Source organism: Pogona vitticeps, chromosome 1 (assembly GCF_051106095.1).
Source record: "Pogona vitticeps strain Pit_001003342236 chromosome 1, PviZW2.1, whole genome shotgun sequence".
Lineage (NCBI taxonomy): Eukaryota > Metazoa > Chordata > Lepidosauria > Squamata > Agamidae > Pogona > Pogona vitticeps.
This window is the reverse complement of record NC_135783.1, coordinates 25386967-25397783: the sequence shown is the minus strand read 5'-3', so window position 1 is coordinate 25397783 and position 10817 is coordinate 25386967. Positions and strand designations below refer to the sequence as shown.

General features: G+C 42.4%; 1 long non-coding RNA gene across 1 annotated transcript; it reads right to left on the bottom strand.

The window, feature by feature from the left end:
• Nucleotides 1–5282: 5282 nt before the first annotated feature.
• On the bottom strand, nucleotides 5283–10512 carry LOC144585765 (uncharacterized). Its single transcript, XR_013540309.1, has 2 exons — nucleotides 10292–10512; nucleotides 5283–8712 (listed from the first exon to the last, which is right to left on the bottom strand). It is a non-coding gene; the product is annotated as an uncharacterized LOC144585765 (long non-coding RNA).
• Nucleotides 10513–10817: the final 305 nt, after the last annotated feature.

Below are 10817 nucleotides of genomic sequence, written 5' to 3'. Positions count from 1 at the left end.
CATCTAACCATGCTAGATGTAGTTCTTACGTTTTTATTTAAAACATTTTACCCCACCTTTCTCCTTAAAATGACCTAAAGCAGCTTACATCATGAAAAGACAATATAAGATGGTCTGCATCGTCTGCTTATTAAAAAAACAGATCTTTGTGTTTGCTGAATACCTTCCATATGCGTTGCCTCTGACATATTTTTGGTATCACCTGGCAGGACAAAGTTCCAAATACAGTAGTCCTAAAACAAGCTGGAATTTTTAGCATATATACATTACTGAAACAGTGACGTCTACGTTGGCTTGGGCATGTCGTGAGAATGGCTGATGGTCGGATTCCAAAGGATCTCCTGTATGGAGAACTAGTGCAGGGAAATCGCCCCAGAGGGAGACCACAGCTGCGATACAAGGACATCTGCAAGTGGGATCTGAAGGCCTTAGGAATGGACCTCAACAGATAGGCAGATAGGAAACCCTGACATCTGAGCCTTCAGCCTGGAGGCAGGCATTGCATCATGGCCTCTCCCAATTTGAAGAGATCCTTATCCAGCAGGCCGAGGCAAAGAGGAAGTCACAAAAGCAGCCAAATCAGGGAGCTGGACAGAGGACAGATTGGATTTGTCTTTAGTGTGGAAGGGATTGTCACTCTCGAATTAGCCTCCTCAGCTACACTAGACGCTGTTCCAAGTCCTCCATACAGAGCACGTTACCATAGTCTTTTGAGACTGAAGGATGCCTAATGAATGTGTTTGGGTGAGACGTGGTTCACTGATGAAAAAAGGAGTCAGCTTCTGGGATTTTCCCCTTGTGTGGTGTCACTTTGTGAATGATAGTGAACAGAAGAGGGTATCCTGTAGACCATCTTGACTGCTGCCATTGGTGTTGTCAACATTCAGGCTATCCTTTGCTATGTAACGCTTGGCATCCTTTTTCCTGCTGGCAATGCAGACATGATATTATGCAGCAATATTGGGCCATTTCATGGTTTACCGAATTGTGGGTGCAGAAGCACAATAGCCTACGTTCATAAACCAGAGGGTTTTTGTTTGTTTTTAAGAATTAAATTACTACCATAGGCCAAAGTGGAAGAGAAGGAACCACTGATGCTGTAGATTTCTTGTAGTCTGTGGTTCTGCCTTATGAGGGCAGTATCAGCAAACCACAGAGCTTATGGCTGATGTGGGGAAGGAGGCAATATTCTGTGTGTGTAGGCCCAAACTCTTCAAGAATTTATATATACTAAAATTGTTTCTGGGCTTCATTCATTTTGAACATATGCTTTGATGTAGTTGCCTAAAAAGCCATCCATGTCTACAAAGCAATGATATCACTTTTACATCTTTCATCCTTTGTAGATGCCTTCTCTTGTTGTTGTTCACATTCCTTTTGTTCAGCCGGCTTTTCCTTTAGGAAAATAGTTTGCAGTCCTTATTTTGCATCAGTGCATGAAACTGCAAACACCTGGGAAGATTTTCCATGGTGAAAACTCTTAGTGCACCCCCGGACAGACATCTGAAACTCATTTGGTGTTTCCCAAAGGCCTCTTCAATCACTTGAGCTAGATGATTTCTCTCCCTTTTATAAGTCACATTGTTCTGGTGGGATTGATTCTGAGGAGATAAAGAGTGTGTGTGTGTCTTAACTATTCAAAAGGAACTTGATTTGAAACAGATGCAAGGACACTCTCCCCTCTTGTGCAGAATCAATAGGACTTTATTAAAATAAGTCTCTATACAGCATTTAGCAAATATTCACCAGGCTGGAGGTGATGGTGCTAACCTCGAAAATACTACATTGTGTCTAACACAAAATGATAATGTAGTTTTAAAAAGGTTACATAGTACCTCACCTCTGATTTGAAACATTTCTTTACAGTTATCTGACTGAACTGCGGGTTGACCTCTGCTGCTCAACCCTGAAGAAGCTTTCTGGGACGTTCCTAATGAGTGTACCAGTAGTGATAGACAGGTTTACATAAGAACATAAGAAGAGCTCTGCTGCATCAAGCCAAGGGCCCATCTAGTCCAACTTCCTATATCTCGCAGTGGCCCCACAACAAGATACCTGTCTCCTGATACCCCTCCCCTGCATCTGGCATTTCGAGGTACCTTTGTTTTAAGCCAAGAGATTATACATCCCCATCATGGCTTGTAACCTGATATGGACTTTTCCTCCAAGAATCTGTCCAATCCCTTTTTAAAGGCATCTAGGCCAGATGCCATCACCACATCCTGTTGCAAGGAGTTCCACAGACTAACAACACGCTGGGTAAATAAATATTTTATTTTGTCTTTTGTCTGTACTTTTCACAGAAAAAACAGCTTGTCTGAAACTTCTTGTCTTCCTCTACAGTTCACTGCCCTGTTGGTGTGCCCTCAGTCATGACAGGAAAACATTGTATGTTGCCTTGGAGCAGCTTGTTGCTGTTCAATACCTAGAGATGGTTAACGCTGGTTTCAGCGCTGTCGTACTGGGTAGCATTGACCATGGAGCATTGAAGGCAAGGCTTGAAGGCTGATTATAGCCAGGAATACTTTTGTCCCCTGGCTGACCCGAACCAAAGGAGCTAAACAAGCTGAATGAGCTGTCAGTCAGTTATATTGCAGAAAATCAAGTTGCTCTAATATTGCGGCACAATAGCATCAATGAAGATAGGCCTCAGCTGTGTAGATAAAACGCTGGCAAAATGAAACCTAGGACACATGTCAAGAATCACCCAGTGTACCTTGAAAACTTACTTTTGGCATGCACTGTGTTTTTCTAAACCTCTGGTAAGGCTAAATATCTGTGGGGCATTTGTGAACTTTGGCTGATCCTGTTCCAGGACACAATACTTGGCAAATGTTCCACTGAGCAGTGAGGACTGCCTCCTTTTTGCGGGCTGGCGATAACTGATCAGAGAGCGACGTTTTGCTTACCCATTAACTTCTTGTGTGCATTCAGTAAAATGTGAAGAATGTTATCAGCTCATAGGAAGGGCCATTTATGAGGGGAGCGATACAGTATTTGTCTGTACAGTATGTATGAGTCAGCTTTATGTCTGAACTACACCTAGGCATACATGCTGAAGGACAGGGTTGTAAACCACATCTTTTCATCTGCTCTCCTGGATGACTAGGGATTTCTTCAGCCGAGCATATCCACAAAGGGAGCATACTTTTTTTATTATTGCAAAGTGATCTCAGAATGGTCCACACTTAGGATTTTGATAATTTCCAAAGAGCCTAGCTGATCTCTTGAGTAGGGATGTAAATCTTTACTGGCCCCATATTGGCTTAGGAAGAAGGAGGAACCAGAAAACCATTTCCCTTGCTGTGTGGCATTCTTGACAAACATGGTGAATGCGTTAAAAATAATAATAATAATAAAACACCCTAAGCAGAGATGGGGCTTCCGATCCCACTTTCTCCCACCCCAGTGCCCTCAGTGTTCCTCAGCATTCTTTTCATCACCATCATCTTAGAACTGGAGAGCTAGAAGGGACATTTTGAATCATCCAGTTCAGCCCCTGTCAAGGAGGCACAGTGGGGAATCAAACTCCCAGTCTCTGGCTCTGCAGCCAGAAGCCTAACCCACTGAGCTATCCAGCAGTTCTACATAATTATCAGAGTTTGCCACCAAAATGTAGCAGCAAATCAATTGGCTCCTTGCTTCAGCGAAACTTGAGTTTACCAAGTGCTGAGTGTTGTGCAGTCCGTTGATTGTGCTTCCCTTAAGCAGTCAGCCAACTGGCCCTGGACCTGATGGAAGTTCTTAATTCCTAATCTCACTCAGAGTAGCTTTGCTTGAATTGGAGATGCGATGAGTAGTAGGATGTTTTCCTCCATTTCCAGTAAATGTTGGCTTTTCATTCCTCCAGTCCTTCCCAACAAGACATGGCTGACCATTACGAACCATGGGTTTCCTAGGACCTCTGGTAGATCCAAATGCTGGGCTAGATTTCCCCCTGTGCAATTTCATGTGCAAAGTGTTTATTACACATACAGGAAAGACAAGGTTACACACCATTCACTGCTGCCTTGCAGAGCATTGCCAGCTTGTGATTTTGTCTATGCAGGATTTCTGTTTTTCTTTGTATCTATTCAGTGCTGCTGGTGAATTAGATGGCAAATGAATGGAATTGTGTCTGAGCATGGGTTGTTGTAAGCCTTTACCTGAACACTGGAAGTAAAAAAATAATCAGAATGTATTCACGAAGGCTTTCATGGCTGGGATCTAATGGTTTTTGTGGGTTTTTCGGGCTCTTCGGCCATGTTCTGAAGGTTGCTCTTCCTAACGTTTCGCCAGTCTCTGTGGCCGGCATCTTCAGAGGACAGCACTCTGAAGATGCCGGCCACAGAGTGCTGTCCTCTGAAGATGCCGGCCACAGAGACTGGCGAAAGATTAGGAAGAACAGCCTTCAGAACACAGCCAAAGAGCTTGAAAAACCCGCAACAACCAAATAATCAGAATGTCATGATTCCCTAGTAGGGGGAAAATTCATCAATGCAGCACCGCACCCACCCACCCCTGGGCAGGCTGGGCCACTTACCTTTTCATCGTGTACTGCCGAGGTCTTTCGTCTCCAGTGGCACTCCAGTCTGGACAGGAGCCCAGTTGCCCATCCCTGCCTTCTTGGACAGTCGACCACTCATCAGCTGCATGGGGAGAATCCCCATCCCACCTACTCACTGGAGTAGTCAGCTACTGGAGAAGGTAGGTAAAGCAGCCGAGGTTCCTGCACACAATGGAGCACTGCCAGAGACAAAGGACCCCAGGTAAGTGACCCAGAGGGGAAAGTGTATGCACGGCACCTGTGGTGTCTCACCGACGAATTTTGTCATCAATTGTTGATATCAGCAAATAACTTGGTTAGCAAACCCAGAGTCAGGGCAGACAGAAATGTGAAACAGACCCGGTAATTTGGCCCCATTGCTATTCCCTACCTTTTGGTCTTTCTGGTGGTGATAACTAGGTGTCTTTCACATATCTGTCTGCCCTGATTCTGGGTTTGCTAACCAAGTTATTTGCTGATATCAACAATTAATTTTGAGGTCTGGCCATGTGAGGCTATGTTAATCCTTCTGTATGTCCTCTCCTCACCAAACATCTTTTCAGTCCCTATTCTGGAATGGCAAAAGTTAGGGAGTTATCTAAATGTCTAATTTCCCACAAGACTGCAAACATTCCCTTTAAGCTTTCTCTCCTGAGTGATCTTGTGCAGGGAAATCTCAGGAATTTACATCTCTGCCACTTCAACAGGGAAACTGGGTTGGAGCATTTTCATTTAATTATTTTAGGAGTAGGGGGTATTTTGGCCAGAAGAAAGGGGACCTCACCCCCAAATCTGTGGAAATATCCTCTCTGATTTAGTCACCTGTGCCTGGGAAAATAAACACAGATTAAGAAATGAATACTGTATTCTTACAACACAGAGTACTATGCTGCCCGCATAATATGCAACAACCCAATGTTATATAATTTGTGGCACAAGATTTAATGTGCACCGTAATAATTGCCAGATTGTGTAAAACATGATGCTCAACAAAACAATGACTAGTTTTCTGTAATGAAGCCCACAACCATCTGTGAGCATTTCATGTGAATTGCCTTTCGGTTGATTTTCTTAACAGCCAATATTTAACCCTAGGTTAAATTATGGGATTATCTTCTGAAACTCAACTACTTAGGTATGTTATTAGGGACAAGTCATCTCTTCTCCTGCAGTTCCAAAGAAAGCATCAAAGAAGAAAATAATGGGTTGTGATTAGAAAATGAGAACAGGCATTTGACTTTTTGCTGGTAGGTAGGCATCTCATTTAATTTCCAATTTTGTGGACTTCCTCCAAGGATCATTTGTAAGAGAAAGGCAGATCCTTTTACTTGGAGATACTAACAAAACAAAATTAGTTAGTAAAAAAAAATCTGCCATGATATTTCATGAATCCAACTGTTTGTATAATGCTTGCCTCTTTTTCTACATTAATGGAATTAACCAAGTTAGAACTTGCAAGACAGGAGCATAGTAATTGCTTTACAGGCACAGTTATTGGGTTACAAGGATTTTTAAGACATACCATCTTTTGTAAATACAGAAGTATGTATTTCAAATGGAGCTGAATGAAGTCAGTATTTTTAATAATGCATTTATAAAGATGGATGTTCGCCTCTGATTTTCAATCAGTTTACAGACATTAGCATTGCTTAAGTTTGATTTCAATGTACTGGAAGAAGTTGCATGTCACTTCAGATGCCTAAGAACCCCAGAATCGTTGCGACAGCTCTGTGTATTGTATTCTGTTGTCAGTAGGGATACACATTGTCATCATATAAATGCACAAAACCAGGGAGAACAAATCTGAGTTATTTGTGGAATTTGGGGACAACTACAGGGAGAAGCAAAGAGCTGCTGGTGGCCCCTGATATAGAGCAACACCCCACAGATCCTCCATGTTCCATCTGCCCATCATGGAGCTTTCAAACAAAGACAACTAGCAATTTGAACTGAGGAAGTGGGAATCTAAAAGATAGCAAAGGAGAAGGGAACTGGAGTGCAAGACTTGAGTTGGTTTTGTTAGCTAAGATTCTCATTCTAGGATTTTATGGGAGACAAGCCAGCCTGCATAACTTTAGGCAAACACTTTTGTACACAGAAAATTCTCGAACTGAAAATTGGACTTGACTTGATGGCATGTAATTTTACTATCATTTTTATTAGTAGGATAAAGTGAAATACCTGAGTTATCATTGCTAGCTAGGATTCACATTCCAGCATTCTTTTTTTGTTATCTACCTTAATTTATGAGACAGCTTCCTACTAATATTGAATATGTTCACGAGACTATAGAAGAATGTCTGCTTTTTTCTTGTGCAGGTTTTGAATGGCAAAATCAGAATAAATATGGTAAGGTCTGTCTTTCCTATTGTCCCATTTCAGATGCCTTCCCATTCTTTGTGATGGTACAGATCGCACTGCCTGTTTGACCTTGTGTAACTGCTAGAAAAGTGCCTCTCAACAGAAATAAAGTCCTCCTGTTGACCACAACCCCAAACATGAAGGTGCAGCAGTGGAAATGCACAAATACTGCCTGGAGAAGCATTCGGATGGAGTGTCATCAAAAGGACACAGGGCAGGTTGGTCGCCTTGCTGGGTGCTCTTATTCAGACATGGGCAATGCTGGCAGTGTGTGTGCTTGTCTAGTTTTGTTAATGTAAGACAAGATAGAATGACAAAATCTTTACTCCATCCAAAGATGTAAAGATAGATGTAGTATTAGGAATTTAAATCCTCATTTGTTCTCATCTTTTTTCAGTCAGTCAGTCAGTCAGTCAGTATCATTTGTAGGCTGCTTTTCTGCTGGCGAGGGACGTGGTGGCGCTGTGGGCTAAACCACAGAAGTCTGTGCTGCAGGGTCAGAAGATCAAGCAGTTGTAAGATCGAATCCACCTGATGGAGTGAGCGCCTGTCGCTTGTCCCAGCTCCTGCCAACCTAGTGGTTCGAAAGCATGCAAATGCAAGTAGATAAATAGGGACCACCTTGGTGGGAAGGTAACAGCATTCCATGTCTAAGTCGCACTGGCCATGTGACCACGGAAGATTGTCTTCGGACAAAACGCTGGCTCTATGGCTTGGAAACGGGGATGAGCACCGCCCCCTAGAGTCGAACACGACTGGACAAAAATTGTCAAGGGGAACCTTTACCTTTACCTTTTACATCAAGGCACTGCTATTTTCTTTTCCTTGCAAATGAGGACTTTGCAGATGCTCTTGATACAGCTCTTACGGTGATGCGAATAATGATTTGTGCAAAACTTTGGAATTTGTGCAAAACCATGCAGTTTGTGTAAATCTAAGGCAAAAATTGCCTCGTTTCAGGAATATTTCCGACTCTGAAGCATTGAATGGGCTGTTTCTGTATTTCTTAGGAGTCAGTCAATCCTGTCCTTGTTTTTTGTGTGCCTGCTTTGCTTCTTGAGAGGAAAGAGCACTCCTTTTCCACAAACCTATTTGATGCAAACTTATGTGCACCTTAAAGGACAGGGAGTTCATCGATTCAATCTCCACAAGGGGTGAGGAATATCATGAAGTTTTCAAATTCCATGCCAAGGTGTCCCATGAAGTCAAGGTAGCCTAAACTGATGGGGACTAAGAATTTATTAAGCCTTCTTCATAGTCCAAGTCAACAGTGAAAGTTACACTTCTCCTCTGGTTTGCCTTGGAATTCATTCAGTTTTGCTGAGCTCTTAGGAGAATTCTCAAGAACAAAGCTCACTCCAAAGCACCACAAAAATTTAAATATTTGGGACTTCACTCCCAGCCTTCTTTGTCAGTCATCTCTTTCCAAGCAGTTTATCCCTGCGTTTGGAAAATACAAAAGAGAAGGGTATCTTTGAAGGCTGCAGTGCATTAGGCATGTTTACCGTCAGGACTGCGTTAATTTTTTTCATTTTCTGTCATCACAATTTGACAGACTGGATGAAGAAACAATAGAAAAGAACAGATTTTAGGAAATACCTTCCATGTATTCAGCCAGTTGAGAACCCTGCAAATCTTTCCTGCCTCCTTCAAGTTCTCACAGCAGCTACTTCCCCCCACCACGGTCATCTGGGTCTGATGTCCTTCATTTGAGCTTATCATAGGCAACAAGTCTTCAAATTAAGCTTGGGTGGTTGCATCCTCCATCTCCATTTTGAAATTCACCATCATCACTTGTCCTCTGGTAAACTATTAACTTTATATGCCTGTTGGGACAATGGCCAAAACTATATGCGGGAAGATGTTCTGAATACATTAAATGAATAATATAAATGCTAAGCCTTACTAGAAAATCTGAACTCCCCAAGGGGGCAACCCCTTTTTAAGACCAGTTGCAATTCCTCAGTAGAATGTGGTCTGTTGTCCTCCAGAGTCAATACGCATGAGACCTTCAGCTTTCTTTTAGGGTAAATTGGGGGCCTGCTGGACTGGTGCACCTGAGCTTTGAGAATTGGTATGGTTATGTTTTGGTCTTTCCATTTAATCTACCTATATGTAGGTATTATTGAAAAACTACAGGATTGTCTTTTCAGAGAACTGGCAACCAGAAAAGTAGAAATCGCTATAAGGATTAATTCGTATCCATGATTAGGGGGAAAGGCTAGCGCACTTTCATCCCAGCTGTTGTGTGTGAAGAATTAACTCAGAAGAAAAGAAGCTCTCACTATTAAACAAAAAAACAACTGAAAAATCAGAGTCCCTGATCATGCAGATATACTCCATGCATTGAGATTGCACCCTTCTTCCCACATACATGATATGGCATACATGGGGCAGGGGTCCTGCTCACAGACTAAGATGAATTCCTTTGCTGGATGACTCAGTGGTTTAGGTATCTGGCTGTGGAGTCAGAAGTTCCCCACTGTGCCTCCTTGACAAGGGTCGGACTTGATAATTCATAGAGTCCCTTCCAGTTCTGCAGTTCTAAGATGTTGTTGTTGTTGTTGTTGTTGTTGATGAACTGAACTGGCCTAGGATGAAATAATATTTCACTATCAATTCATTTGCTAGTTACCACATACATGCTGCCTGAAATGGTATTCCTCTGCTTTCTGTGTACAACATGGTGTGGAACGGGCATCAAACTTCCCTTGCAAATGGGGCAGCTCACCTGGAATACAGAGCAGTGCTGTTGGGAGAAATTTAAAAATAAAAAATTGTAACAGAAGGGAATGCAATCCTTCTCCTATGTTGTTTAGTGTTATCATGTCCCTTTTGACTTCTGAATGACCTCCAGACTGATCCATCATTAACAGCCCCGCTCAGCTTCTGCAAACTCAAGTTTGTGACTTCCTTTATTGAGTCAATTCATTTCCTATTCGGTTGTCCTCTTTTCCAGTTGCCTTCAGCCTTTCCCAATGTTATTGCCTTTTCTAGCAAATCTTGTCCTCTCATGATGAGTTCAAAGTACAACAGCCTCTGTTTCATCATTTTTGCTTATAGAGACAGTTACGACTCAGCTTGATATAGGACCCACTTGTTGGTCTTTCTCTTTGTCCACAGTCTCTACAAGGCTCTCCTCTAACACAATATTTCAAATGAATCATTAGTTTTTCCTGCTGGCTTTCGGCACCATCCAACTTTCTATCCACGAATGATAATGGGAAATACACTTGTGTTGATGATCTTGGCCTTGGTGCCCAATGACACATCACTATTCTTGAGGATCTTGCCCAGTTCCTTCCCATCGGTCCTGCCAAGTCTAAGTCTTTCTTCGGATTCCTTGACTTTCTCATACCAAACCCACATTTAAGTTGTCTCCCATTCAGGAAAGGCTCTGTTTACCTTCAGTGATGTTTGAGTGTCTTCAGACCCTTCCTGCGGGCCTTGCCTCATAGCTGGTAATGGGACAAAATGTTGTTTCAGACCCCTTTTACTGTTAAACAAATCTATGATTCTATTAAGAAAAGTGGACTTTGGATAGTTGTACCCTGTCAACTCCAGCACAGTGTCAATGATTAAAGGGGCCATTTGGATATTTTGCTGGCAAGTCTGAGTGCATTCCACCACCCCACCACCCCCTTAGGTCTCTTTTTATAAACACCTCCTGGGTGTAAGTACAATGAGTGCATTATGAACCAGAGTTCAGGAATAGCCAGCCTTCTTCCAAACAGAGTTAAGTTGTGGAGCTGCAGTCACAGCTGAGTTCTGCTTATCGGAACAGCATGGGCAGGATGAGTGTTCGTATATCTAAATATTTAAGCCAACAGATGCACATTAAAACCACTTAGAAATAAATACAACTTTCTGAAAATAGATTCTCCCGCAATGACATCAGGCACTGTTTATCTTCAAGCACTGTGGGAAAGAG